Below are 6,000 nucleotides of genomic sequence, written 5' to 3'. Positions count from 1 at the left end.
TCGAGAATAAAGTTAGGCTGACTACATTTTGAACGCCCCCTCGTACATATTCATCTGATTTGTGGACATATTGTTTAATGCTTTTGACGATTTAGCTGCTCTGTAACTGTTGGATAGTTCCCAGTTGTGTTACAATGTGTTAATACATAGGAAAATGCATTATACGTGCACGTGTATTTACGTAATGTAAACAATTAAAACATTCGGAATTCGGACTTTAACGTCACAGGTTAACCATTGTCCAATTTTGTTATATGAATGTGTTCAAGTAAATTATATATATTCTCCGACTGTTTGTCCGATCGCCCGTATGCAAAACCCTAAAGACAGTGAAATTAGGATAAAAATGAAAGTTCATTCAATAAAGATGCTTTAGTCTAATATTCAGATATAAGGTTATATTAGTGGGAATCAAGGGTTACAAGGAACAGTTTTTGTCAGCGCCATGCATGTAAACAGTTTAGTCATTTCAAGTTTGCACGACGCCTCTAACGTTACTTTGAAAACACTAACGATCATGATTACACAATGCCATTTAGAAAGTGGTCAAATGCAACATGTGTTATATTTGGGATTACACTTTCTTAGTAAAGTACAAATTCTAGTACTTTTTGAGTTGAGTCCCATCCGGGATTCGAACTCACACCCTCAGAGTCAGGCACCCAATCGCCAGCACACAAAGTCAGCCGCCTAACCCACTCAGCTACCGCGACTTCCACAAAAATGGAAGTCGGACAACTGGTAGTCTAGACTGCGGGCTTTGTGTACCCCTCTGATAAGTGTTGATTGGCACGGCTCCCACGGCCGAAAGCTATGATTACACAATGCCATTTAGAAAGTGGTCAAATGCAACATGTGTGGGATTACACTTTCTTAGTTCAAATTCTAGTACTTTTTCAGTTGGAGTCCCATCCGGGATTCGAACTCACGCACCCTCAGAGTCCAGGCACTTAATCAGACAAAGTCAGCCGCCCTAACCCACTCAGCTACCGCGACTTCCACAAAATAAGTCACAGGGGTGTTCTGAGAGCCCGCAGTCTAGACTACCAGTTGTCCGACTTCCATTTTGTGGAAGTCGCGGTATGAGTGGGTTAGGCGGCTGACTTTGTGTGCTGGCGATTGGGTGCCTGACTCTGAGGGTGTGAGTTCGAATCCCGGATGGGACTCAACTCAAAAAGTACTAGAATTTGTACTTTACTAAGAAAGTGTAATCCCAAATATAACACATGTTGCATTTGACCACTTTCTAAATGGCATTGTGTAATCATAGCTTTCGGCCGTGGGAGCCGTGCCAATCAACACTTATCAGAGGGGTACACAAAGCCCGCAGTCTAGACTACCAGTTGTCCGACTTCCATTTTTGTGGAAGTCGCGGTAGCTGGAGTGGGTTAGGCGGCTGACTTTGTGTGCTGGCGATTGGGTGCCTGACTCTGAGGGTGTGAGTTCGAATCCCGGATGGGACTCAACTCAAAAAGTACTAGAATTTGTACTTTACTAAGAAAGTGTAATCCCAAATATAACACATGTTGCACTAACGATCATGTTTATTAGTGTCGTCTTGTTATATCTCGCATCACATTTCCACACAACGAATTACATTTACAACGAAATCTGACCTGTCTCACACGTCCTGAATCCGAGTACTTTCAGCCCATCCCTGACTGTGATGCTCTGTCACAGAAAACTGCAAGTCTACAGTTTCACCGATTCATCTTTCAATTTAGTCTGTCATACAGACCCTGAAACAAATATATCCAAGAAAACCCATGCAAGTTTGGAATATGTGGCAAGTCTAAATTTCCACAATTTCTGAAAATGAAGTAAGTCCTTTGGGGCTCATTTTCATTGCATTTTATGATGATTGTTTTAACACATCAGATACTAGATGTTAGTCTGCTCCCAACTAAATGGGACTTCCTTTCAATTAAAATTGAGCTGCCTTTTGTCAAAATTGCTATGTGATGAATTGTGTATGTTTTCAAAGACTTCAGGATTAATTTAACAAAAATCTGTAACATACCGGACTCGGCCAGCAACCTGCTGCATAAGCAACGGTCAATATTATTCGTTATACGATAAGACACATTAAAACTGTTTCTACCGCCTCCTTGGTGCAGTGGATAGAGCGTCTGCCTGGTGGTTCGATCCCGGTCCCGTTAAACCAAACGAGGATAAAACATTGTATATGTACTTGTTGTAACCCAACATGGCGCTCGGGATAAATGGGATGAAGCACGAATGGGTCACCAGGTATTATCTTTATATGTGGTACACTTTTAGGATTCAAGTCCGAATCTTAGGCGTGTGCGTCAACCATCAAGCTACCCCTCAGTTGTGGAAGTGATCGGTTGCCAAGATCTGATAAATATAATTATGTACCACATGCCACATAAACCAGACGACGAGTGAGTTTAGTTTTACGCCGCACTCAGCAACATTCCAGCTATATGGCAGCGGTCTGTAACTAATCGAGTCTGAACCAGACAGTCCAATGATCAACAGCATGAGCATCGATCTGAGCAATTAGGAACCGATGACATGTGTCAACCAAGCTAGCGAAGGTCAATATTCTAACCCGGATTTTCACGGGTCAACCAGACGACGAGGAACCTGAATACTGTACAGTCCTCAACAATATACATCGTCTGGCTGCTCCTTCCTAAAGAAAGGAAGAGACTTTTAGATATTCTAAGTGAGTTATTACTGTTAGCCTTAAATCTCCAACAGAGCGTTACATCCGACATACTGTCATGCATCTGTCGTGATATATGTACAGTGATCCAGGTCACAGGAAGCATAGCCCTTCAAGTACCTTAGAAATATTTCATCTCTGTACGCTGAATGGATCGTGCTTTGTCACAGTTGAGTGATGCATATCAAGGCTGGTCCATGCGTCACTGTGGCATTATCCTTTGTGGCATAATTTTGTGGCATAATAGCTGGAATGTTGTTATCCATCTTGCTTTATGTCCGACGAAAACTGCAGAATGTTCTTAAGTTGCCAGAAACTGTTTAACGTGTCCGATTAATAACCTAAAGGGTTAAGCGTTCCTTCGTCACGTCAGATACCTAAGCTCGAATCGAAGTACCCCCTGACATATCTCACAATTGAATGAGCCCCGATCTTAATCCTTTGGAGCATATCTTTGCAACAAGGGCATCCTCCTGTACAGAACCTGGCCCAATTGGAAGCTGTTTCACACGAGGAAGGGCGTAGACTGCCCCTTCAGAGGATGAGGAGGCTGACAGGGTGTATGAGGAGGAGAGTGCTGGCTGTCATACAGTCATATGGAGGTTCCACTCGGGATTGACATCGAATCGTGTAAGACACGCAAAATGACATTTTGAATGTTCACATTTACCAATAAATTCAACATTAAACATTCCAGGGCCATACTTGTACAGACATGGTTTTGTTTGAAAATCAGTGGGTTTTTATTCAAACTGAGCAATTATCATTGTAAAATCAACATGGATTCCAACCATTTTGTCGTGTTTATGAGTTCAAATTCCTGTTTTTCCATCGTGGTCACCACGAGAAGTTTTATGTACGTGTTGAAAACCTATCTTTGCAAAAACACAGGGTCGCTTGATTAAGTTTTTGGTGTATATTTATCACGTGACCCGCCCTAATATTACTGGAATATCGCTAAAAACGGCGTAAATCCTCACTCAATATTCACCCAAAAACTTACCTAATCACCCGCTCACTCCCTCCCTCTCTCACCCGCCCACCCACTAACTCACTCAAACACTAACTCACTCACTCACTCTCGGGACAATGCAGGGCGAGTAAGTTCCTAACATGGGAAGATCTTCTCCCTGACATGAAAGGATCTTCTTCTCCACACAGGTGGATCTTCATCCTGACATGAAAACATTTCCTTCTTGACATGGGCGGGTCACAGGTAGTCTGTCATACAGACCCTGAAGCAAATATATCCTAAAAGAATTTCACGCAAGTCTAGAAAATGTGGCAAGTCTAGATTCCCACAGCTTCTTGAATGAAGAAAAGGTCTCAGGGCTCCTTTTCATTATGTTTTATATTTTTCACTATGAACCTTTCTTTCTGTAAAATATGTTAATTTCAGAGACTAGTTAGTCTTGGTCATAGGCTGCCCACGAGTCTGTGTACGTGACTAAACCACCTGTGCCCCATAATGAGGTGGTTGTGCGTGGAAGTGTTTACGATGTCCCTCCTCACGTAACACCACCTGGTGCACATACCCCTTGTTGATGCGGACCGCCACACATACGTTGGGCTGTTATCAAGCTAATTGCGTCTTCCCGACATTGCACAACAACTCGACTCAGTTACGTAAACGTCAGTGAGCCACAGACGCTAGTGTTGAACAAACAGATGACGTTTTAGTTGAACCAGTCACAAACAAACGACTTACCAAACCGCTGCATGTGTTACTAGACCCGTGTTAGTTTTATGCTCGACTCAAGGTGTTTAGTCCGTGGGGGTCAACGTTCCACCTTGAGGAAGCAAATATCATTAAAATTATCCTGTAGGTCAACCTATTAGTGAAACATTTTGGTATGAGACATCTGTGGAGTGCAGCGTTTTCTTGAAATGGCTCGTAATATCTGTGTGGTCAAAAGTGACGAAAATTGTCCAAAGCTTCAATTTGAGCTTTGGTCATTATAGTGAAAGTGACATATGGATGACATTTTCCACTGAAAATGAACATCTAACTGCAGAGGCAATATAATAGATATCTATTATATGGTCTCTGCTAATTGTTAACAAGCAAAGCTTCTCAAATGTATTTTTCTGACAATATATAATTTTATAACACTTATTTGTTCCTGACTGAAATATACGAAAAAAGACCTTATAGTTTCATATTTATAGACGTCCTTCTTACAAAAGTCTGCAGCTAGAACTAGTATCCATCTAGCATTAGCCACGCAATCTATCAGAATACTACTTACCTACAAAAACTATTTACAGCAAACTACTAATACTATTTACAGCCAACTACTATTCCATCTAACTCCTAATACTATTTGAACAAAGAGCGCCTTTAGAAAAATATCTCCTCTTCATTTTCAAAATGTTCATGCAAAGAACATCTGCATAATATATATTCATTTCAGAACATTTAAAAGCAATATTTCTGTCTCATGTCTATCAAAAGTTGATAAGTTTCCTTTACGACTGGTCTTGTTCATGCCACGCCCTCTGTCCCCGGCGGCTGTTAATCTACAATATATCTCCGTGTTTTGTTCCTTTAACGTTCATGTGTGTGACACCACTTTGAAATGTACTCAAAGCACGTCTCTTTTTACGAGCTGTTTTAGTTCCAGTAAAACCTGTATGGCTAAAGTTGTTTGTCCGAAAGAAGCTCATGAAGAGCCTCTCACTTGGTGCCAGATGTATTTCACTCTGGGAAGACTGAACAGGGGAATCTGGCCTCTGTGGATGGTGGTACGTGCAGAGCCATTGCAACAAATACCGGACCAGATAACCATTGCCCTCTCATGAGGAAATTATCCAATGATTCTCAGCGTGGGGTCGTGGCTCGGAGCTGGTCAGTCAGCCAGTGCCAGGGGTTCTGTGAAAGCTACCACCTGTGCATGCATGTATGTAGACTAAGGCTTAGTTTCTGAATATATATAATCTTGATAGTAACAAACAAGCCCATTTATATTGAAAAGGAGCCCTAGGGAGACCAGAGATGAAATCTAAGCTTGCTTTATTTAGGGCTTTAGCACTGCAGAGAGGGCTTGGCAGTAGGGAAAATAATGTGGTTCAGGGACTGTGAGACAGACTAGCATGTATGTTGCAGTAGGGTGTCCGTGAATCGACTTTGTCAGCTGTGCATGATGTATACTGGTGTAGGGTGTCTGAGAAGCGAGTTTGCAGCTGTCCGTGCATGTATCTTAGTGTAGAGTGAAGGCAAGTGTACCAGCTTTACATGCATGTATGTAGGTGTAGGGATAGACTAACGTTTAGTCCCTGAATACATATAATTTTGATAGTAGCAAATA

This window comes from Haliotis rubra, unplaced genomic scaffold, assembly GCF_003918875.1.
Source record: "Haliotis rubra isolate DU_JTF1 unplaced genomic scaffold, ASM391887v1 Scf936, whole genome shotgun sequence".
NCBI classification, from domain to species: Eukaryota; Metazoa; Mollusca; class Gastropoda; order Lepetellida; family Haliotidae; genus Haliotis; species Haliotis rubra.
This window is presented reverse-complemented; position numbering follows the sequence as displayed.